We start from the raw sequence: 23,778 nt of genomic DNA on the forward strand, positions 1-23,778 counted from the left end.
TGAAATTCATTTAGGTTAACGATCTGTCAGCATAGTCCTATTGTAAAACTTTAGAAATCAGTTTAGTTTCTTGTGGACCAACTTGGTATCTCCAGGGTATATTTGGAGTTAAGTTCCCTATTGTAGCATAGGAGCAATTATATTTAATTCAATTCTGGTTGGAGTTGGGAGATGACTGTCCCTGTGCATAGATTTGAATACAGTATATTTTGAAGGTAGTTTCAGGTGACAGGATCTACAGAGGAGAAAACTGTTGCACCACTAACAGTGTTAGATCACAGGAGTGAGAAAGGTGAACTAAGTTACTCCTTCCACAGTTATCTTCCAATTCCTGGAAACAAGGAGAGAGACAAATGTGACCCTGGTAAAAATCGTGTGAGTGCACTGACTTGGTCATGCTTTACCTCATGGCCAGCTTTTCCTGAAAGACAACCTGTCCAGGCTTCTTAGTATTGTCTGTTTCCCAAAGTGTTGATACTGTTGATAGGGTAGATAGCAGCTTAATGTAATTACTGTTTGTTTGTTTTTTTTTTTTTTCTTCTTTAATGGAATGGACAACACAGGGAACACTTGTCCCTCTAGTTGAATGTTACTGTTGTGGAGGAAGGTGTGCTTTTGCCTGTGTCTTTGGAGTCTTTTTCTTGCTTTTTAATCAAGCTGCCTTAAAATGCCTGTGTTGCACACCCCTCTTGACACTGTATCATGCAATTCAAGACCAGACAGTGCTGCAAGGTTTTCAATTACACCAGCAGGCAGGGTTTTGTTATAACTCGAGCAGAGAAATCTGTTTGACACGCAGGAAGCTACTTGGGTAGAGGAGGTTTTGTTTATTTTCCCTTCCTTGTCACTGCATACTGCTAGTTAATGCCTCCTTTTTCTTATATTGCACCATGCCCTCATAGGCAAGGCTTCACAAACAGCAGGACACTGGGCTCAGTGTTGCTTCCATGGAAGTGGTATTTGCTGTCTGAATGTGACATGTCTTCTGCACCGTTTTTCAAAAATTGTGCACTGTACTGTTGTAGAACTGCAGACCTGAGATGTGAAAGCACTTGGGTTGTTGTGATTGTGAATGATCCCGTGTGTTCTGGTAATGATCTGAAATAATTAACTGGTGTACAAGATGGGCTCAGTTAAATTTCCTCTAGATCTGAGAATGCCTGCTGTTTTCAGATGTGAAAAGAGTCATCCTGTACTTCTTACCCAAGAAAGGTTATATTACTGTAGGCTGCAAAAGAATTGTCCTAAACTGTAGATGGCTGTTGCTTCATTGGAGTTGGTAAAGCAGTGCCATGTGGATACCTGAAAAAGGCTATCCAGAGGGGTGTAAAAAGGTGATGCTGTTCACAGAATAGTTGCAAATCCCAGGACATCTGTGTTTAGCTTGTGATTTTGATGCTGCTCTTCTCTGTGTTCCCTGGAAAAATGATTCAGCCTTATTGCCTTACTGTCCTGTCTGCAAAATTGAAATGTCTTCCCTACTTTGTGGAGCAAAATGCATTCATATTTGTAGCAAGCTTAGTTGCTATGTGAATAGCAAGTATTGAAAATTTCTATAAATAGCCAGTCAATACAGAATGTGACTCGGCACAGACGTCACTGGAGAATGTGGCCTGAAGAGTTCCCCATTCTGTTCACAGTACATTGACTCTGTGCTGGTTTTGGCATAAATGCCTTTTCTTTTTTGCATGTCTTCTGAAATAACTGTGTTATGTGTGGTTGCCAGCCTGCAGAACACCCACATAGCTAACAGCTCTTAAATGGATGCCAGATAGGAAGGGGAGCACAAAATCACCCAGATCATTGTTTTCTATCACTTCCTGTCTTTGCTTGTGTTGGATGTATAGCCACGATCATATCTCTGCCTAATTGTGCCTCAGTTCTCCCACTGTAAACTAGGACTATATAGTTTCTATGGGGATGAGGGGACTTTTTAGTCATCTAAACTAAGTTGGGAATCTTGTGAATACAAGTACATATTCCATAGCTGTAACCGTAGATACAGGATTTTACTGTGCTTGTAAGCAGCAGAGCTTTAAGTAATAAAATTAAGAACAGAGTGTAGCATTTCTAAAACGTTCCCCTAGTGTCCTGATTCCAGCTAGCCTGGCAAAGAGGCTGAGATCTCCTAGCAAGGAAATGTCCAAAGCTTTCTAAAGTCTGTGGTACCAGCTCTCTCCAAAAACCTGTTTTGTGATCAATAGCTAAGGCTTTTGGAATCCTCATTGCTGGAACTGTTGCTGGGATCTTCCCACCTTTCCTCTCTTGCAGGCTGTGTAAAGCTTGGCTGTGGGAGCTGCTTCCACAGTGCAGGAACTAGAGTCCTGTGCTGTAACAGAGCATGTATTGATTTTCTGCTGAGTAACAAAAACTAATGATGGGCATTGTGTATTATTCATGTTTCATTGAGTTCATTTCTAAGCTGTACAGTGCAGCTGGGAGAAGGGTTAACTAGGGACATGAGACTGCAGAACAGTTGTATTTTTTAACCCAGTGTTAGATCTGGTGATGGGACTTCATGAAACATCTCCTTTGGCAGAAATGTTGTCTATTCTCTTTTCTGTGGAATCTCTGTAAATTTTTGGACCTTTTTTAATCCATTAATGCTTTCCTACCTTATAGCTACTGAAGCTTAGAGTGGAATAGCAGGGTAAACTGTGGGCTCAAGTTACTCTCATGTTCCAGTGCATGTTAGCAGGTGAGGGGGAAGTTTTTATAAAATTATCAGGGTGATGTGAGGTCAGGTGCAAAGCTTTAACGGTTTAAGGTAATCATCACATAGCAGCTAGTGTTTCTGGGTGGAAATAACCACTGTATGTTGCTTGGGAGAGGAGTACAAATCTGGTAACAGAAACAGCAGCTGATTACTAGGGACAATAAAGAAACCATGGGTTAGCCTGGGGTGACAGTGTGTTTCAGATTGATGTAATGCAGTGTATAAGAAGCACAGGGATTGATCTCTGAGAAGGTCTTAAGGAATATTGATGGATTAAATGCTCTTGAGGTCTCACCTTGTAGGAAGCTTTTGCTTTTAATGCCCTGTGGAAAATAGTCTGCCTGGTTTTATTCTGTGGTCTTTGCAGCACTATGAGATGCTCAAGTTTTGCTGCAGAGTCAGAGATAATTCTCAGATATAGTATGACTTACAGAGTCAAGGAAGGGAGTGGTTAAAAGGATCAGAAGTTAGGAGGTGAAAAGTGTTGTCTTGATAGGTATGGCAAGGTTTATTATCAACTCATTGGAGAATAGCTTTTCTTTGTGGAAAATTTCATGACTTATAAGAAGATATTTCCATTATGCTTCAGAATGGGGTTCAATTGATCTATTGATGGTGAGTAGGAGCAGAAAGGTAGAAATATTAACAATTTTTTTTTTGTGGATTGCCTGATACCTCTTCCTTTCCTCCAATGCAAAAGACCCAAATTTCAGTTCCACTGGGTTTAGACCAGGAACCTGAATTTGCCATCTGCATAGTGGGCAAGTATCCTCAGTGACTACTGGTTTTTATTCTTTTGGTTTTTCTCAGAAGGATGTTTTTGCCTTTTTTTTTTTTTTTTTACTATGAAATCACTCTAAGGTAATGTCTGAAGAAAATGTGCCCTTTCATATTTCAACAAACAGGTATGTTATGGTTAAAAGCAGCCTTACTGAAAAATTCCAGAACAAACCTCATGGTACACATCTTGGTGTCTCCTTATCACTGATGATAGCTGGTTCCTGTTTCTTGCCACAATGTTTTCTGCTAAGGTCAACAGCGGCAGCTCTTAGCTGGGTCTTTCTGTGCAAACAAGAATGTCATTTTCTGGTAAGTTTGATTTGATTTCACTAGAAACTACTGCTGAAGGGGTTGATCTTGTTTCTCACTTTGCTCTTGGCTTCTTCCCCAATATATCATCACATCTCTCACTTCAACTCTTATGACTGAAAAAGCAGTTTCCAAAACGGTTGGACTTCAGGTTGATCCATTTAAGCTTGATGAAAACTGCACCCTTCAGGTTGCTTTTTGTGTTCCAGCTGAGTAACATCATCAGCCCTTTCCTTAGGGAAGCAGTTCAGTCCTCTTCAGAACTGAGTCTCAGGCATTTTTGTGCACTTGACCAAAGATAACCGCCTGCACTTGATTCACGTGTAGAAGGTTACTATCAAACCTTCAGAAGTCAGACCTCTGTGGCATGCTCTTCAACTAATTATAAAGACTGAACTTGCTATAGTCAGACTGAATGCAGGTCTCTTTTGTAGAGGCAATAGTGACTCCTTTAAAATTGGGCTAGTGGTTGTATTCTGCCAGAAGGCAGGCTGAGGCAGAGTAAAATGGCTCATCCAGGAACTTTAGTGCAGGGTTTATGTAGACGGTATTTAACCACCTTGTTTGTGCTGTATAACAAGTAGGAAATAAAGGCAGAACTAGAGGGTGGGAGCCCTGACTCTTACAGGCACAGTAATTGTTGACTCCTTGTTCTGTAGGGAGTCTGTCAGTGGTGCTGGCAGTGTTCTACAGAAGAGCAGTTGGAGTGGCAGCTTGTTTGTCTTGTCCCAGTAGGATGAATGGTGCCTACAAAGCAACTGCTCTGTGGTTTGCTTCTGTGTCACAGGTGCTCAACACCAACCAAGTTATTTTTGTGGCCTTTTTATCATAGTTCCAGTTGAGATGATGTGTAATTAAAATACCTGGAATGGAAATTAGGAATTCAGATGTTAAAAACCATTCAATGTTTTCGATTATTCAATGCAAATTGCAGTTCTGACTAACAGCAGGAAACTGAGTTTGCTGGTAATTAAATTTTCTCCTGAAGTTCACAGCTGATAACCAACGGTGCATATCTGGACACATGATGTTGGTATTTAAGGGTTTTATTTAGATTTCTGTGATTTGTCACTCAGCGTATTGACTAGGGAAATTGTTGTAAATAAAGGAGTTCTGGGGCCTACTTGAAAGAATGAGGCAATGCAGCCTCAGTGGTGAGCTGCGGAAGCACTTAAGTGAGAGCTGTGGACATCAGTGTCAATAACATTGTATTGACCTGCAGGAGAAGATTAATGGTCTTGGTTTAGCAGTGGATGCCACTGTCTCATCTGTGTTTAACACTTCTAGATGTCTGGAGTACAGTTGAAGGCATGTAAATATTTGTATGTCACTAAAAGTGATAACTGTCTTTTGGAACTTCAGATAGACTTTCCATTTGTTAAGGAGAGAAACCTAAAATGTTTTATCTGAACTGCCTTTCCAAAGGGGTGCTCAGAATGATAACAATGCGTGCCACCTTTGCAGTCTGAGAGTCTGGAAACTGCTCCCTGTTGTTACCTTATCACTTCAGTTAAAGACCTTCAAGTTAATAAAGTCTTAGCACTAAGATAGTGACAGGTACATCTATTTTACTTTTGCCATCTGCAGAGTCTCTTTTTACATGCAAATGAGTGCAGCCTGAGTCACCTTGGAAATGTGTATTCCTGCACTAAAAATTGATGCATTCTTCATGTGCTGTGTGCTCTGTCTGCTCGTGAGCACTAGATGGTGCTGATTCTTTCCACCTTGGGCTTGGACACTTGCTGTTAGTTACAGCATGTGTCTCCAACCACTTGAGTTTCAAGTTCATCCCTTAAGAGGAAGTTAACCTCTCGTTGTTGTTCGTTGGTGCCTCCTTAGAGGTAAATCAACAAGCAAGAGCTCACTAACAATGTTATTGCCCAGCCTGTGGAGCTAATACTGTGTTCTATAGACAGAATGTAGTATTGCATGTGTTTCTGCATGTTTGCCCTACCATGAACATCTTTGAATCCTCAAGATACAGGGAACAGAATACTTTCAGCTCTTATCACTTCTGCCAAAATCAACAGTCTTTAAAAACATTGAATTTCAAGTTGTTTGCCAATTAAATCTTAAGATGAAAACAAGACTTGTTTATTGCGGAAGAGCAAAGCATGTTCTGTATAGACATGAACAATAATGTTTGTGTGAGAAAGCCACTCCAACCTAGACCTCTGCCTTTTCAGGTTAACATACTGACCCCCAGGGATTACTGGCTATTCTGTTGTATCTGTCTGACTGCTTCTCCCCTTCCCTCATTCTGAGCCTGGTAAATTTATTTTCCAAGATATATATCTTCAGATTTTTCCAGTTTCAATGAATTTGCATTTGCCTCTTCTGTCTGGGTGTGGGAGTGAGGGAGTTTTGATCACAGCTCTGACTTGCTATTTAGGAATCTGCCAGGGTTACTGCTTTCCAAATTCTACTGAAATTCTTTTATCTAACTGAAAAAAAATTTTTTGTGGCCTGTCCAGGCATTTACAACTTCATTTAGCATAAACAGAAGTACCCATCAGATGCCAGTATTTCTAGGCCTGTTATACAAATGGATTTGATTTGAGCTGAACAACTATTATTTGAGTAAGTTAATGGAGGCTCTGCTTTCCCCCATGCAGAAATTAGACACTAACTGCAAGCAAGGTATCTCTGCTTACTGGTCTCCTGATCAGTAGTTTCCTTGAATACTTGATTGTACCATGTCAACAAATACTTCTGAAAAGAGAATGTGAAAAAGGGGACTGAACTTTGCACTCAAATCACATAACCTTACTGATTTCAACAGTATTGTGTTCCGTCCAGTGGTGTATCCTTACAATTTGACCATTACACTGTTGCCTAATTAAGGTAATGACTCACTGCTGGTCAAGGTCATCTGACTACATCCAAACTTTTGTACAGAAACATTATTGGGCTTCTCTTTCTCCCTGAGGGCTATGAGGCTCTGCGATACATTCTTATGTTTTGGCTCACCTTATGTTATCTACTTAGAACATCTTGAAGGGCATCAGGAGGCACCTTCAAACTGTAAATTGCTTTTTGCCTTTTTTTTTTCCTCCCTAGCATATCCAATGCCCAAGGCTTGTGTTTGCATTTGGCAAACAAAGTTCCTACTTCATGAAATAAACAAGACACTGCCTTTGTTTCATTAGGAGTGTTTGATCTTCTCTGAGTTATACTGTCTACATCCCTCAGTGCTCTGCAGCCCTGGGCAATCAAATGTAGGCCTGGAATTGGGCTGTGACAACATATGTGTTCTGCTATTTTGGAATTTGCAACTCCAGGAGAAGATCTGCAGTTGATCTTGGATCAGTAGCATCTAGTTGTGTTTAATGCATTGGCTTTCAGTAAGAATGCTGGGTTTTTTACAACTTCAGTTGCATGAGACCTGTAAGGAAAGAAGCATGAGGCTTAAGGAGTTTGAATAGCTTTTTCTGCTAGTGCAGATCATTAAGACACAATCTCTGACTGTTCCTGAGCAGTTTTCCTTAACAGGGTGTTTCAAAAAGATGGACCCAATTTTAAATCACTATATCTTTGAAACTGGGTCTGTCTTTTGAAAGACCCTGTATTCCTCAAAGTCAAATATACCTGCATAGCATTTTGTGTAGGCTGCCCTTTGGGTATGGAAACATGGCTTTGTAAGATGATGGCTTGTTGTTGCTGGAATGTAAAGACATAATTTGATCCCATCAGGTTGGCTTTTTAGTGCAAATTAGGTAAGATTTTGAACTCTTCCTGCTGAGATGTTCTAAAGTAAGTTCTGCTATTGATTATTCTGCCTTAAGGATTATATATTAAGCCCTAAAGCACGTGTGGTTGGTAGAGGTTTGCTTTTGTGTGTGTGTTTCTGTGCAAGAACAGCTTTGTTCCTTAAAGATATGCTTATCAAACTGTCAACATGATCAGTTATATAGTACCTTCCCTTTATTTCTTGCTAATTTGTCAAAAATTGTGTCTTCAGTGCTGTCTTGCAGCTTGTGTGCTCTGGTACTGCTGTTGCAGGTTAAGATTTGTTGAGCCCCAGAAGCAACTGTGTTCCCACTTGCAGTAAGGATGGCTGAATTCTCCAAGATTTTGTGCAATCTCTGGGATGCCTAAGGCTAAAAATGTAGTCTAGTTTAGTAGGTTAGCATGATGAAGTAAAATAAAATTATACATGGTTATATAGCAATGCAGTTCATAGCACACAGCAAATTCTATCATAGTAAAAATAAGTATTAGAAGTCAATGTAAGCATGAAGAAAGAAAACATTAAGCTGAAAGGAAGTATACTGCTTAGTCACCTGCTCCACATTTGTTTTACCAGCTCAATAGTCATACTGAGGTGAGTTGATCTCTAAGATTTGTGTGACTGAGCCATTTATTTGAAGTTCACCTGATCTGCCTTGTGTGATTCAGTGTGTTAATTCTTGTCCTTAGCTGGTCTGGGACAGTCATGTTTAACTACAAATGATACTATACTTCAGGTGAATTGCAGGATTGTATTGGTTGTGTGAGCTGGAAATGCAGTCAGGTTTGCTCACTCTTTTCCTTTACTGTTCCCAGGGACTATTTTCCTCTTTATTTTCTGTACTTCAGCTTTTTTAAGGATCAGCATGTCTGCTGAGTGCATTTTATTTACCTCTGACTCTAGTAGAAGTAAACTGCTGAATTTTGGATGAGTGGATAGATGATGATGGTTCTTTGTTTGTTGAGGTGATTAATTTTTTTTTAATACTCTGTGGATCCTGAACCTTGCAGTGGATATCTGTATCTGCTTGCAGAGTTCATGCTTTATAATAGCAAGAATAAAGAAAACATCTTTGTTTCTAAATGTGGAGTTTTGTGAGTAGGGAACAGTAACTGAAATTTGTGTATACCTGCTATGCTCCTCCTGCTGTCTGTTACAGAACTGCTGTAACATCTGCAGCATTTAATGACATGTCAATTTGTTCTGAATTCCTACCTACTTTGAGATGCTGTGGATTTGATTTCTGTGGTGTGTGTAGCAGGTGCAGACTATGCAGAATATAGAGAAACACACACATACTCTGAAACTGTGTCAGTCACATTGCATTCACTGAAAAGAGCAAGAAGCAGAATTGGTTTCTAAACCAATGCAGGATGGCACATAAGTGAAAGAAACTTAAATATTTGCTCCCCAGACTGCTCTAGAAGGGAATTCTGACACAATTTTTAAAACCCCTTAACTAAAGGGCAGGCAGGGGGAACCATAATTCAAAACCACATTATATTTTGAGGCAACAGTGCTGATGCCATTGAGGTACCTGTTAGTGCTGGTAGCTTAACTGTTCAGTATAATATGCTGGCTTGAAAATACCAGCTGGAAGTCATTCAAGGGAGCAGAGGTAAGAAAAATAAAACACTTTTCACACAGCCTACACAAGTGTGTGTGGGAAGAGACAGCAAAGTTGATAATCTGCTGCTCCAGCATCCAAAAGGAATTATAATTGGGAAACTGCTATCTGCGATGTTTATGAAACCATGTCTTTGAATGATGCACTAATGCCAGTTCGAAGGAGCAGCTGGCACACTGTCAAACAGCTGTGAGTGTTCCCAGGCAAAACCCACTCTGTGTTTGTCTGAAATGCTTTAGGGGGGATAACTAGCGTGCTATCAGTGAGAACCAGCTTGTGCTGGGCTTTCTGAATGAATTTCACTGTGAGGGGGGAAGAGGAAATATGGTAAAGTGCTGTGCCCTAGGCAATACATATTTGCATTTATACTCTGTTAAATAAGCTGTCATGCTATAAAGTAACAGCAACTTCATGTTACATTGTAAAAATTTTCATTAGCCTTCCTATGCTGCTTTAAGTATTTTCAAAGTACTGATTATATGTGATGAGTGGGGGAGGAAGGCTACAAAGAAGTGACATATATGCTGCTTTTTAATGATTTTTCACATTCTTATCGTACACACGTGCCTGTACTTACACTGACCCCTAGGTACGGTCCTATCAACTCAGTTGCTCACAAAATATATGCCTGACTGTGAACTTGTACATGAGATTCTCTTGTGTTATGCAAGAATTTAGACAAGGTCATCACACAAGTCCATCTTGGGCTTGATGATTATGAATAAACTTTTTTAAAAAATGCAAGTTATTACAGGGAAACAAATTGGTCTGACACATACATTGTTGAAAGTGAAGAACTAGTGCTACATGAAAAATGGTAAAATACGATGTGAGCGGAACAGCTGAGTTTCCCTGGTGTACAGCCAAAAGAAATACTGACACCAATCACATAAAAAATGAAACACAAGCAATTTTATTACTTCAGAGTGTCCCTGTACAGTGGCAAACTAAAGAATTAATTTTTTGTTTTAAAATTAACAAATTATAAGAATATCAATTTTTCTATCAGTTCCTGTTACTCCAAGAAATTTATTAAGCAAATGATGGGTATGGAATCTTCAGCATGTCCAGTGTGTGGCATTTTTTTTGTGATACAGACCCTTCTAACAGATAAGTTTCTGTAGATGTTTGGTTAGTGCATTTACATGCATTTTAGGACACTGGGAGCAGTTCTTCCTCCTTCATAGATTTATGCTCTGTAGAAAATTTAGTTGCACTGAATTGGAGTTACTTGAACACAGCCTGTTAAATTTTTTTTGGCTTAAAGGGGGAGTATCATGACAGTTTTGACTGAGACCCACTATTGTTTAATTTTTCTGTTCATTTTCTTTTTCTGGAAATAGTTTTAATTCCTTGTGCTAGTTACTTAGGTATAGCTTCCCTGTAGGGAATGTATGGCTATGCCTAGATAAAGCCTCTGTTAGGCAGAGAATGTTATACCATTTAAATTTTACATTGCACTGCATTAATAGACCTGACCTATGCCAGTAAAGAACTCAAGTTCTGTGTTTATATTAAAAAGAATAGGAATGATACTGGTTTTATTATTTTAGCAGTCTGTTTCTAAATAGGTGTAAAATACCAGATCTTGAGAAGTACTCCTTATGACTACAAGCACCTGGAAAAGCTGTATTCTGCACTAACGTTTTCCATCTGAGAAGATTTTAGGAGGAGCTCAACATAGTGAGCACTGAGAACACATACTGTAGTGTGGCTGATCTGTGGTGAATTTAGTGATGTTACAAAAACTTTATTCTCATAAGTTTAATATAAGCTTCACAGTGTATCTACAGAATCTTTCACAGGGGCTCTGCTCAGGGTACTGTTGTACAAAAGCAGTGAGGCAGCTGGGATCAGGACTGTGTTCTGTTTAGTGTAGAGCACTCTGATAAGCTTAATATTCCTAATTTTCTTCAAGCACTCTAACTGAAATGGATGTGATTTCTTCCATTAGGAAGACAAAGTTCAGGTCATTTATAATTATAGTACTGTTCTTGTTAACAGACTCTGTGTTTACTTTCTCCAAGATTGTGTCTTCTATCTTGGTTCTGGCAGGTGCACAGCCCAGTGCATACAAATTCTTTCGAAGTCTGGCTTTGAACCTCAGCCAGCGGAGACAGATTATTTGTAACTGCAGGATTACACCACATATTCTACATTGTAAACCATTGCTCATCTAGTTGAAGTCCAATTAAGATGTTGATATCCATGCCTCCATGTGGTACCAAAGATGCCATACATCATGCTGAACTCAGGAAGCATTGTTGTCAGTTTTGGGGTTTGCTTTTGATCACCAGCTGTCTGACACTCTTTAAAACCTGGGGGAGGGGGCAGGAGGAATTTGAGATAATAAAGAGCTATGAAATCAAAAGCATACAGTGTTAAAAGGGAGTGTATGTGAGGAAGGACTGTTACAGTCAACTGTGTAGTCTTTGCATTGAAGGACAACTGTACAAACTGTGTTGCTTTCCTGGCTTTGGAGTAGTGGATTTTACTAGGAGGATTTGTCAGCACACTGGCAGCTACTGACTTGAGATATGAAGAGTCTTGCCTATGTTACGAATGCTATACTGGTATAATTATGCCAAAAGAAAGCCTGTACTGGTATACTGGTGTAATGTGGAGAAAGATTACTTAACACAAATGTAAGTGTCTACAAAGATTAGCAGCATTCTAGCTATGCTGGTGTGAGAATCCTCCACTCTACAGAGGCCATAAAGGCTTTGAGACCATATGGTTTATATAAGAATCAGAGAATCAAAATGATGCCTTCTGGGAGGGTTCAGCAGAAGATCTTTTCCAGACTAAATTTCCTGTGGTCCATTTTGAGTGGACAGACCAGGTTTCAGAATAACCTATTTCTGCCCCTATGTCCTTATAGGTCTTGAACATGGATCATTGCTGTCATGTGTTGCTGACACTGCAGAACATGAAAGGACATATTCTACCTTTAGTTAGCTCTGGCGCAAACACATCACAGCAGCAAATAGAGAAAGCTGCTATAAATGTAAATATTGTGCCTGTGATCATGTTTTGTAAGAGAAATATTCCCTCCTGAGCCTCTGTTCTGAAACTGGTAGGGGTCTGTGGAAGGTTTCATAAATATGGCTGCAGATCTCTAGGGTCGCTGTCTTGCTGAAAGGAATATATGAGGACTGGGGAGGAGCAGTGAGAGGGAATTTAGTGTCTTCCCCAGCAGTGCTTTAAGATCACAGCTGTTTCCTCTTGAAAAGCACAGTTCTGCCTTCAGCTGTGCTGCTAACAATGTCGCAGGGCTCTGCTTTGGCCTCAGTAACTTTGAAAATATTATTAAGCTACACACAAGGAGTTGTTTCTTAGCCACCTCTGCCAAGACATCTCAGGCTGTAAGAGTCCATGTATTTTCTATCAATCTCAGACCTTCTTGCTATTATCTTAAGATTCTGCAGTCAAGAGTTGTGTCTCTCCATGAACCAAAGCAAGTTCTCTTTCTAGAAGCAATGGTTCTTCAAAGTTAGTAAGTGTGAAATCTTGTATACGTTGATAGTAGGTTGTTGGCTCTGTGTACACTGGGATTTGTAGGAAAGGGGTATTGTTTTTACAACCATTTAAAGTGCTGTTGGGGAGCAAGGTGCTTTCAGATATTTGCAGTAAAACTGTGCTTCTTATTAATCTGTGTGCTTAGTTGTTCTTCTCCTTCAGGCTGTAAGTTGGTGTGAACTGTGTAAGAGAAACTATGAATGCATGGCCACCAATGAGAAACTGTGTGGCACAAGTTAAGAGTTGCTGATGTCGGTCAGTGCGCTCACCTGCTGCTGAAAGAGATGAAAGCTCAGCAGTAAGAGCTGTCCTTTAGTTGTGATACACATTGCCTTTCTACCAACAAAAATGAAACAGTAAGGACATATGTGAATTTTGATCTTTGTTTTAAAATGATTTTTTTTTTTTTTGAGCCCATAAAACCTTTCTTAACAGAACTATGCCCTATTATAAGCCTAGCCTGGCTAATGGGAATTTGTTGTTATATCACTTGGGAAAAGGCAATATACGAATACAAAATGTGTACATCCATACAGTACCTACCTCTCATACAGCTGTCATACAATCATAGAACAGTTTAGGATGTCAGGGACCTTTAAAGGTCCTGTAATGAGCAGGGCCATCTTCAACTAGATCAGGTTGCTCAGAACCCTGTCAAGCCTGACCTTGAATGCTTCCAGGGATGGGGTGTCTACCACCTCTCTGGCCAATCTGTTCTGGTGTTCCACCACCTTCATTGTAAAAAAAAAAAAAAAAAAAAAAAAAAAACTTCCTTGTATCTAGACTAAATCTACCCTCTTCTACTTTAAAACCATTATATCTTGTTCTGTCACAAGAGATTCTACAGAAAACTTTGTCCTCACTTATAAGCCACCTCTAATTATTGAAAGGCTACAATAAGGTCTCTGCAGAAACTTCTCTTCTGCAGGCTGAATAACCCCTAGTTGAGGTATCTACATACAAATAATTTTCTTCTGTGCCAATGTCTTCCATGAAGAATAGACAAACAATAAATTGTTACTGTAAACTGTGAAGATCTAATTCTTCTCTCAGCAAGTTATTTTTCAGAGTCTTATTAGCCTGGAGAACTGGAGTTTGCAAAAACGTTTCCTTCATAGTTTGTATTAAAGACATTACAAGTGCATATTTGGAAGCCAGGCTCTTGGAAGCAAAGGATGATGGGGACAGAGGCTTGGAAAGGAAGGGTGGCTTAGACTTCTCTGATCTTATAGGAAAGAGGCCTTGGGTGAGGTAGCATGTGATGTTAGACTGAGCAAGATTTCTGGGCTATTATTTATTACTAGTTTTAAGCTCTTATAAGAGACAAAGTTGGTTTTTAAGGGAGCTACAGCATTTTTGAGGCATATGAACTAAGACTGACTGTAATGTATTCTTCTACCTGTGTTATTACATTGCCAAAATAAACTCTTTCTTCCTGAGATCCAATGGCTACTAGGAATTCTGTGGAGAGTTGCAGGGTGTTCCCAGTGTGGGTCTGGCAAGTCCCTTCTACTTGGCCTTCACCATCTATTTTGGTAATCAAGTAAGGGAATAATACAGGTTGAATTTGACTTCTCACAGAAAGCAAACTTCCCATTTTAGAAAGCCTCTAACTTTTGAAAAGGAAGTCTATAGTTTACCAGCTCCTTGACTTGTAGATCTTTGAACAATATGGGGAAGTTCATAGTATACATAACTTTGCAGATCAGACAAATCAAGCTTTTATTGGCTAAACTTGAACATTTTAGCACCTCTCCTGGATTTTTAACATATCTATACGTTAAATTGTCATCCCTTTGCAAGTGCATCTGCTTTCTGCTGGCTGGCTCAGATCCATTCTGTATGAAGCATGGTCATCTGTTTTCATATTAGTGATTCAAGGCATTGCCAACATTTGTGTACTTCAGATGAGTTTGTGTATTTTAGGGGGAGATGAGGGGGTAGAAAAAAACAACTTTGTAGTCCTTGCCCTGTGCCTAAAAGTTTGAAAAGCAACATGTGCCCAGCTCTAGAATTGCATCTCTGACACATTTGGGAATTTGGGGAAGAAGAAGAAAAATAAAGTCACAACTATCTCCTAGTAAAGGAGTGAAAAAGAAATATCTTCAGCCATCAGTGAGCTGTCACATCTGGAATGAATTGTTGAAACAGAACAGCATATTCCTTTACTTAGGGTATTTTTTTTTGGGGGGGGGGGGGGGGGTGGGGTGGGGAAATGCAATAAAAACTGAAATCTTCTGGTTTCCAGATCTTCAACCAAATCTTTAAATAGGAAAGATTGTTATTTGCATAAGTGTTCAGCAGCCAGATTTCCTTTTCAGTGGCAGCCAATATACTATCAGATTTCTTAGGAAATGGGAGGGACTGTAAACTTTATTTCAAGAATTTCAGATGGTGAAGCTAAAAGCTAGGACTGGAGAAAACACATGCATAGTACAGGGTGTTTCAAAAAGATAGACACACTGCCTTAACTTTAAGTTGCACAGGACCCCAAGGCTTGGCCCTACACTCTTGGCCCACAAGGTCCCCAGACATTACACCCTATGACTTTTTTTGGGGGTTACATCAAAGACCGTGTTTTTGTGCCACCATTAGCACATTGTGCTGCTATCATGAAATATGCTAATTTGTGTCCTCCTTTTTGAAGCATCCTGTATACTGGTTATTCAGAAAAACTTGAGGCACTTGGTCTGCACCAGTTCATTTCACAGGCACCTGTTAAGTACTTGATTTTTGAAACATCAACCTAATTGCTTAGTACTTGAAACCAAGATTTAGACATTGAATTCTGGGCTCCTTAAACCTTAGTCTAAAGTTGGTATGTGCAGTTTAAGGAAAAGACATGCATGGTTAACCATAGATCTGAAAGGTCAAAATGATAAGAACTACAGAAATTCCACTTTGAACAGCTCCTGCTGCACAGAATGAGTTATGTATTCTAACAAAAATGAGTCTCAAATGAATCTGCAGATTAAATGGGTTTTGTTGCTGTAAAAGTGCAAGCATGTCCACTTTATTGTAAGAATAGGCTAATACCTACCTGAAAATTTATAAGCACCTTTTATATAATATGAATATACATATAAATTATGAGTTTGTTTGACCCAAACCAGTTTGGTTATTTCTGATATTGGCTTGTGTTGAGCTTTCAAACCCATTAGTAGCACAGTTTGTATCTATAGCAGAGAACTAGCATGTTAGGGTCTAGGATGAGGGTTTCTAGAGTTGCCCTTATATTTAGGCAAAACATCTGGGTGGTAGTTCTGCACTCTTAACTTCATCAGCTGACTTCTGAGACAATCTGCATTCTGGAGACAAATTAATGAGGTTTAGCCATTGAAGAATCTTAAATTTTGCATGGGATGACAGACATGGCTTCTGCACCTCCCAAACATTGCCCAGTTGTCTCAAAATGGATTGCTTTTTTTTTTCCCCACTCCCTCCTTCCTCCATCCTGCCAAAGGTGTCTGGTTTCTATGGATGCACTCTGCTAGCTGCTCCTGCCTGGCAGTATCTGGGCTGGCAGTGTGTTTGACAACAGCCACCTGTTGGTTTAAGTATTAAGAAACAAAATGTGTACCCTCTAAAGCTAAAATGACAGATGATCTGCAAAGTGCACTGAAGGTACATACAACATGTATGTCCTAATTTATGATGCTTATATGGATTTTTCAGATCATGAAAATGATTGTGACTATAATGTTTTAGTTTACTAGATATTACATGTCTGTACTTAATCCTACACAACTAGTTAATGAATTATTCCTATATTCCCATTCCCACTTCTTTGGTGGAATTATCAATGAATAACTCTTTAGCTACAGAGAGAACTTTTTTTCCCCAGAGCTTTATGTTTTCTGAGTATATTACAAAGTCTTTCACTCTCGAAACTCCTACACAAACATATATCGAAGTTACCAATACAGTGAAGATTTTATATTGAATGAATCATACAGTTTCTTTTAAATGAACCAGTATTGAAGAACTGCTTTGTTTTGGATGAAATTTATATTTTTCTGTGAAATTGAAAGCCTGTATGGTTCATGCATATGCAAATTTTGGATGGTTTTCTGAAAACTGTTAATTTTGGCTTGTGTTATTGCTGAACTTCATTGTAATTGCCATCCAGAGCAAAAAAAAAAAAAAAAAAAAAGTGAGGAAAAGGCTAAGTGCTCTTTAATTTAATTTTATTTAGTGATGCTCCCAGGTAAGGTCATATTATGTCCATGTGGTAAGGACATCAGAGGCTCTGCCTGCCTCTTGCAATGAATGTATCTGAAAGTTCTCTTAAATACTCTGTGGTTCTTTCATTAAATGAATTTCAGCTGTTTTCATTTGGGACCATTTAATTTACTTGTGAAACAGTCAAAAGGGGAGACAAACTTTTTGTCAGTTTTCTGAATATTTTGTGAAAATAGAGTTTAGAAATCTAACATTTTGGTAATAGAACTGTAAAAATTCATTACATGCTTTACTGAGGCTGTCAGCTTGATTGTATAAGAAAGAAGCATGGGTGTTTAACCCTACAGCAGCCTCTATCAATGTGAGGCAATATACATAGCAGTCCTAAGACTTTTTTAAATGCTCAAATTCCAGCAACCTTTAGGTAATGTGGGGGTTTACTCTGCCATGTAGCATCTAGTAACAATCCTCACGGAGCTGATTTGGCTGCCGGGTGGAACAGCTGGAGAGCAGAGTGCTCTCTCCTCACATTTTATCTACCACTGATCTGACAGCATCATTAGTAAACACTTTGTGTGAGTTTTCCAGAACTTGGATATCTGATCCCTGCCAGGGGGCTCTCTGGAGTTTGCTTTGTATGAAATGCAGAAGTGTTGCCAGGAGAGTGTCCAGCTACTCAAGCAGGTGGTTTATGTGTCTCTTCTCTGAGATCACGTCACCCTCTAGCCAAGAAGTAACAGGAGTATCTACTGTTTTACAAGGGGAAGGTAGCACTTTGCACCAGAGATGGATTTTTAAGCAGCTATCAACTATTGGCGTTGTCTGACATGTTTAGAGGCTCAACAAAACAACTGAGATGAGTTGTACACCTCTCTCCAAAATCAACAAGTTCATACCTGCAAAGCCAGCAATACTATGTTGAGTTTCCTCTAGCATGTTTGGTGTTTTTTCTGCCCTGTCCATTTTCCACCCTGAGTGGGGACTTCTTTTTTTTTTTTTTTTTTTTTTAAATTGTATTTTATTTTGAGCTAACTGATGAATGCTCACAATCAGGATGGCTCAAGTTTACAGTAAAAGCTGAATACTCTGTAGGAGAACCTCTTTGTAGCATGTTATCATAGGCTTATTTTTTATATTGAGAGTCCTAGTAGACATCTATCCTTTATTTGGTGTCTGTGTGGAAGTCCAGTCTGAAGAATTGGTTTGATCTCGAGAGGCTGGGATACACATGGGAGGAAGAGCTGTCCATTCTCATCAGGCTGTTTCTGGTATTTGAACTATATTTAAACATATAGCTTCTTGTTACCATTCTCACCCCAAAAACTTCTCTTTGTGTATCTGTCTCCTCTCCTATCTACACTCTAATTTGTTTTGTGCATTGCACCCTGCTTGTCCAAAAGCCTTTTCTTCTGTAGTGCCCAACCTGAAAAAGAATTGATCATTCAGTTTCTTGCTTGCAACATCTAACTCATAACACTTAATCCAAGTTTTGCAGAGGTACCCTGTTTGCCTGTGAGTTGCTATATAAAACAAAGCTATGCAACTATGTTGCAAAGCTCAGGCTGCTGCTGCTTCTGGGCAGTGAGTCTTCAGTAAGCAGTGTCCCTGCTGGTTTAAGTGTTGTGTAGTCTAGAAAGCAAACACTGAATGATCAGGGAACCAGCAAACATCTGTTCCAGGGATGTTGTTCTTTCCTCATCCCAAAACAAAACTCTTATCTTGCCTTTGGTGCTAGTGATTTAGTTAGGTTAATACAATTAAAAGTAGGTGTTTAGCAATATTCAGAAGACTTTTTTAGAGTGGTGCTGACCTTTGCAAGAATGCAAAATCCCTGTAATTCTCAGTACTTGCAATCTCTGCAGAGACTCCCAGAGATACACCGTTGAGTGTTTACTCTTGTGGGGGTAGAGCATATGATATGACCCTGTTCTGTGCTTACATAATTTTGCAAGAGGTGAAACGGCCTTTCTAGTATCTTTTTATGCACACTGAAGGTTTACATTTGGTGTCTGCTGCCCTCCGGCCATCTGAGCGCAAGCATCTGCCACTTGGATGCAACAGCCTCTGGCAGTTCTCACCCCTTCAAAGGGGGCGAGTATAATTAATAAGCCTGTGTAGTTTAACGGGCAAAGAGAGCCGTGAAGCGCTGAGGTCTGCCCCAAGGCCGGCTGGAACTACGAGTGACAAAGGCGGGGAGCCCAGGGGCACCGACCTGCCTTTGCCCCTCAGAGCAGCCTGTTGGGAGCCCGGGCCCGGCTGCCCGCCCGCTGCCCGGGGTGCTGGAGGCGGCCCCGGCTGGCGAGGGAGCGGGCTGGTCGGGCTGCGAGGGACGCTGGCACCTGCCATGGGGCTATGCTGCTGCAGAGGCTGCGGTGAGGAGCCCAGAGGTAATGAACTGCCCCCTCAAAGGTGACGGAGAAACTGAGACGGCGGCCCCTCTCCTTCCTCTCTCGCCTCCGTCCCCGCGGCGCGGCTCTGTCCCGCTGGAGCCGGGGCGAGCGGCTGCCGGAGGTGCCCGCTCGCAGCCCCGGGTGAGCGCGGCTCGGGAACCGCCGTCCGGCGGCTTCTGCAGCCTGTGGATCGGCGGCGGAGGTCGGAACTGCCTCCTGCTAGAATAGGACGAAGTGGAATGGGAAACGAGGCCATTTTCCCTGGTGTTCGGTGTGTAGTCCTTCGGTTGGTGCTATAGCTTCTTTTGTGGTTCATTTAAAAAACCAGAAACAAGCCCTAAAAACTATCTCTGGATGTGATCTTATGCTAGAACACAAGTTGTTTTTTTCTTTTTCTCCACTAACAAGTGAAGATGGTGGGAGGGGGGAGTGGTTGTTTCTTTTATTTTTCAGAAAGGCTGCTAATGTTGCAGTAGGATTAGCTGACAGTCTTTTCTCATCTGTTTTATGTCCTAACGGACTTTGAATACTTTCAAGCTCCCAGGAGTCTAGAAGAGGCTGGTATAGGAGGCAGAGAGACAGTGTCTCTGACCCAGGTAAGGCTACTGTAACTCTCCTGTTTCCATGTGGATTGTCACTTACTCCCAAGGTGGCTGTGCACAGATTTACTCGTTGGGACCAGCCCCCGACATCCTGCTACCTTTGGTGAAAGTTTGTAGTTTGGGTTCAGGAGCTCTAAGAACAGGTAATGTGTAAGCAGCGTTAGCAGTGTTTGTGTGGAATAGCACTGAGGGAACAGTGGGGCAGCTGTTTTTCACTGTACCTACTATCACAGAGAAACAGGTAGGAAGGGACCTCCAGGGAGCACCGATCCCAAAGTGTAGGTTTTCTTGCTAGGAAGTGATTTCTTTTTAAGAATAGTGTTAAAAAACACTAACATGCTTCAAGTTTGTAAAATGGATTCTTAAACGTTTTGACTTTTTGACAGCTAAAAATTATTTTCTTTCAGTCATCAAAAATCATCTGAAGTTGGCGTCCTGAGAACACAGGGAAAATAAATTTTTTCTTGTGCAAAACTTTGGAAAAAGCAAAGTCAACCCTTTTAATCACTGCACTGGAAGTAGTAAGTTAGCACAAATATTTTGGTTTTGAGACAACGGCAAAATAAACACACTGGTGGAAATCTGATTAATATTAGTCTGCTGTCTTCATCACAGTTGTGTCAGGGTAAAGCTTATCAATATAAGTAAGTTTCAAGAAGTTGAAGAATGCAATGTAAAAATAAAGTTAAATGAAAAGCACACTGATCTGACATAATATCATACCAGTTATATTAGAAAGAAGGATAAACACTTAAATTAATTTTCCCTTTCAGGAGGGATGTCAGGAGTAGCGAAGGTCAGGTAAATGTGTATCTAGTATTTCAGTCTCTTCTTGAGTTGATTACGTCCAGATTCTCAGACTGACACTATATGAAGGTGTCTTGTTTTTCCTTCCACAGACTGGCTTGGGAAAAAAAAAAAAAAAACAAACCTTGAGCAAAATACCCCTGAAGTTTGGATTGGAAATTTATTTTTTTTTTCCCCCATTTGCTTTTGTTTTTAATCCATTGAGGGAGGGAGGTTTATAATGGGGATTATAAAAAAAATATTTCTCCTAGTTCCTGGCATAAATTCAGTCACCTCATTCACTTGAGTGAAATTGTGTTTATCTTCTTTGAGAGAACTTCTACAAACAGTGGATATTTCAGGTAGCATGTTGCGTTCAGGCTTGAGATAACAAAGTATGATTGTACCAGTTTTGCGCATTTGGGTAAACTGGCCAGTGTTGTTGAAGTGACACCCTTCTCTGAGAATTCATATGGTTGAGATGGATGTTTGTTAAACTATACTTTGTACGTGGAGCCATGTGGCCATTAAATATCCTGAAATCTGAGTATGTAACAGTAACAAACATTTTAAGGACTTCTTCCTACGGTAGCCCATTAAAGGCCCTGCCACGATTTTTGTTTGTTTTTTGAAAGTACATTTTAAAGTCAGTTGTGTGTAATGGTAGAAATCTTTCTTCTGGTTGACCCTCAACTCATGTAAAAGACTGAAGTTTGTTTCATGAAGAACATGTGCCTCCATCTAGATGAAACTTAATGAATTTCAAGTTTAATACAGCTTTTCTGTTGGTACTAATATTATAATATTAGGGAGACAAAAAGTCTGTGCCCTGTCTTGCTGGTCAGTTACTGCGGGTGAAGGCCTGAAGTGCCAAGCCGTGATTTGTATTCTTAACTGGGACCAAACTTGGCTTTGTATGATCTTGCTGAAACTCATTGTTCTTGTTGGTGTTTGACATAGGCCCCTTTTTATAGCAGTAAGTTTATTTTCTAGTGATTTTCAGATACTTCTAGATTTATAAAATATGCAGAGAAGCCACTGATTGGAATTTTCTGTGCTGCTTTTGCACTGTTTCATTTCTATGGCCTTCGAGGAACTTTCTTTGCTCATTTTTCTCCTGTGACATGACTTCGCTAAAGTCTTTGTACATGTCTTTAGAGAATGGTTTAAGCTACTGTTGCACTGGCCTTGTGCCCATGAGCTTCAACTGCTCCTGCTCTGCTGTGAAAATAATTTTGGCAGATGTGGGAGGAGAGGTGTGGCTGGGGACCAAGGCACTGATAACAATATGTTTTGGGTAATTGCATTTGTCTTATCAGCTTTTTGTCTTGATAGGCTTTTGGCACATCAGGCACAGATAGGCTAACTGATGAGTAGATTCTGATTTCTTAGAACTGGCAGGCTGAAGTGTTAGTCTCCCTGAATGCAGCTGGTTATCTGCAGCTAGCAGAGACAAGCTTAGCAAGGGTGGGAGTTTAGGAATATTTGCTTTTGTTCAAGGCTAGAATGGAGTTGGAGTGTTGTCATCATCCCCACCTACTTCTGTCCCTATAGTGGAATTATCCTGCTGGCTAGAAAGTATCAGAATCCTAGGCAGGAATACTGAATTGTCCCTTGACCCTCTCTTCTAGAGTCAGTGACTTTCTGTGTGTTGAAATCAGAAGGTAGGAGGAGGACATAATTGCTGGTAGGAATTGGAATGCAACTAGAAATAAAGTCCTTCCACTTCACTCACTAGTACTATCAGCTTCTGTTAGCCTGGACCAGACTGGAACCTGAAACTGGTGGGAAAGTGTTTTCCATGTGCTACCATTGATGATGCTTTCCTGTTTCCTGAGCTTGCTTGTTTCAGTGTGATTGCCTTTCTTTTATGGGATTTTCTTACACAGGCAGCTGTTTCAAATCAGATGATCCTAAAAAATGTTGCACTATAGAGTTGCAAACATTTCTGGTTACTTTCCAGTGATGCAATGTGATCATGATTGTAAGTGAATACTACCTTTACTTTATTTACCCTGATCATCAATTGAGCTGCTCAATTTAGCTGTCCTAGGAAGACTCGCATTGTGTTCACTGTGGTAAAAAGCAACTCAAATACTGGCAGATTTCAAATTTGGGCAAACATGAAAGATAAAGAACTCAGGTTTTCAGCCAGACAATATTTGCCCTTTCAATCTTGTCTGATGCCAGCTGCTAAGGCATGCTTTCTGTTATGATTTTGTACTTAAAAATTGTGTAGGGTTTGTTAGACAGTGAACACTGGGAAAATGGGGTTTATCTGAGATACAAAAGCTAGCTAGCTATGTTTTTTGATTATGGTTGTGCTTTGTGTAAAAGAAAAGAAAGGGAAGTCTTGAAAAGGTCAGTTGCATCTGTTGGATGACCTTAGTACCTTCCACTGTAAGAACAAAAATGCTAAGACTTTAGGAGAAGACCATACTTCAGAAGTCTATAATTTATAATGTGTATAAAATTTATCTTCTAGTCTGTGATACTGAAACACTTTAGAAAGGTGTTCTTAGTGTTCATGATACCACCTCAGAGTGAAGCAATTAATTTTCTTGCTTAAAAAAAAAAAAGATTAAATTACTTCTTCTAGCTACTTATTTTTCTGGATTATTTTTCAGCCTCCATAGCAACTATAAAGATATGTTCTAACAGAAGACCAGCATGGGTTCTCAGTATGAATATTGAGAAGGTTTTGACCATGTTGAGAGCCACTTGGCTCTCCCATGGACAGTTTTCTGGGCTGTGCAGTCATGTGAAGCACCCAGTAGCACAATTACAGTATTTTAGAGTTATGAAGTCCTCAGATGAAAAAGTATGGGTATAAACTTGTGCAATTATTATTTTGCACACTTTCCTTCTTATGAGAAACTGTTCTTTACTGTGTGGAATGGGGCATAAGAACTGTGAGAAGAGCCTGTGTTGGGGGGAATGTACAAAGTTAGTATATGAACCCAGTCCTCACTTCAGCAAAATGGACTTGGGAGTCTTATGAGAATTCTGCACCCGTTTTGAACACCCAAGATGTAAAAAAGGAGGTAAAGGAGCAATTCAGAGTCTATTCCAGAATGTGGGAAAAAGTGAATTGGGATCTCTGTGAGCAGAGCAGAGAATGTGACCTGCTTGGGTCT

At 40.0% G+C, this 23,778-nt stretch overlaps 1 protein-coding gene across 2 annotated transcripts in view; it reads left to right on the top strand.

The window, feature by feature from the left end:
* The window catches only part of ARHGAP22 (Rho GTPase activating protein 22), a gene marked incomplete at its 5' end in the record, with an annotated part of 136,488 nt that overhangs the window by 20,353 nt on the left and 92,357 nt on the right, over positions 1 to 23,778 (top strand). The gene's annotated exons all lie outside the window — the stretch shown is intronic.

The sequence above is a fragment of the Streptopelia decaocto genome (assembly GCF_964273445.1).
Source record: "Streptopelia decaocto genome assembly, chromosome: 5".
Lineage (NCBI taxonomy): Eukaryota > Metazoa > Chordata > Aves > Columbiformes > Columbidae > Streptopelia > Streptopelia decaocto.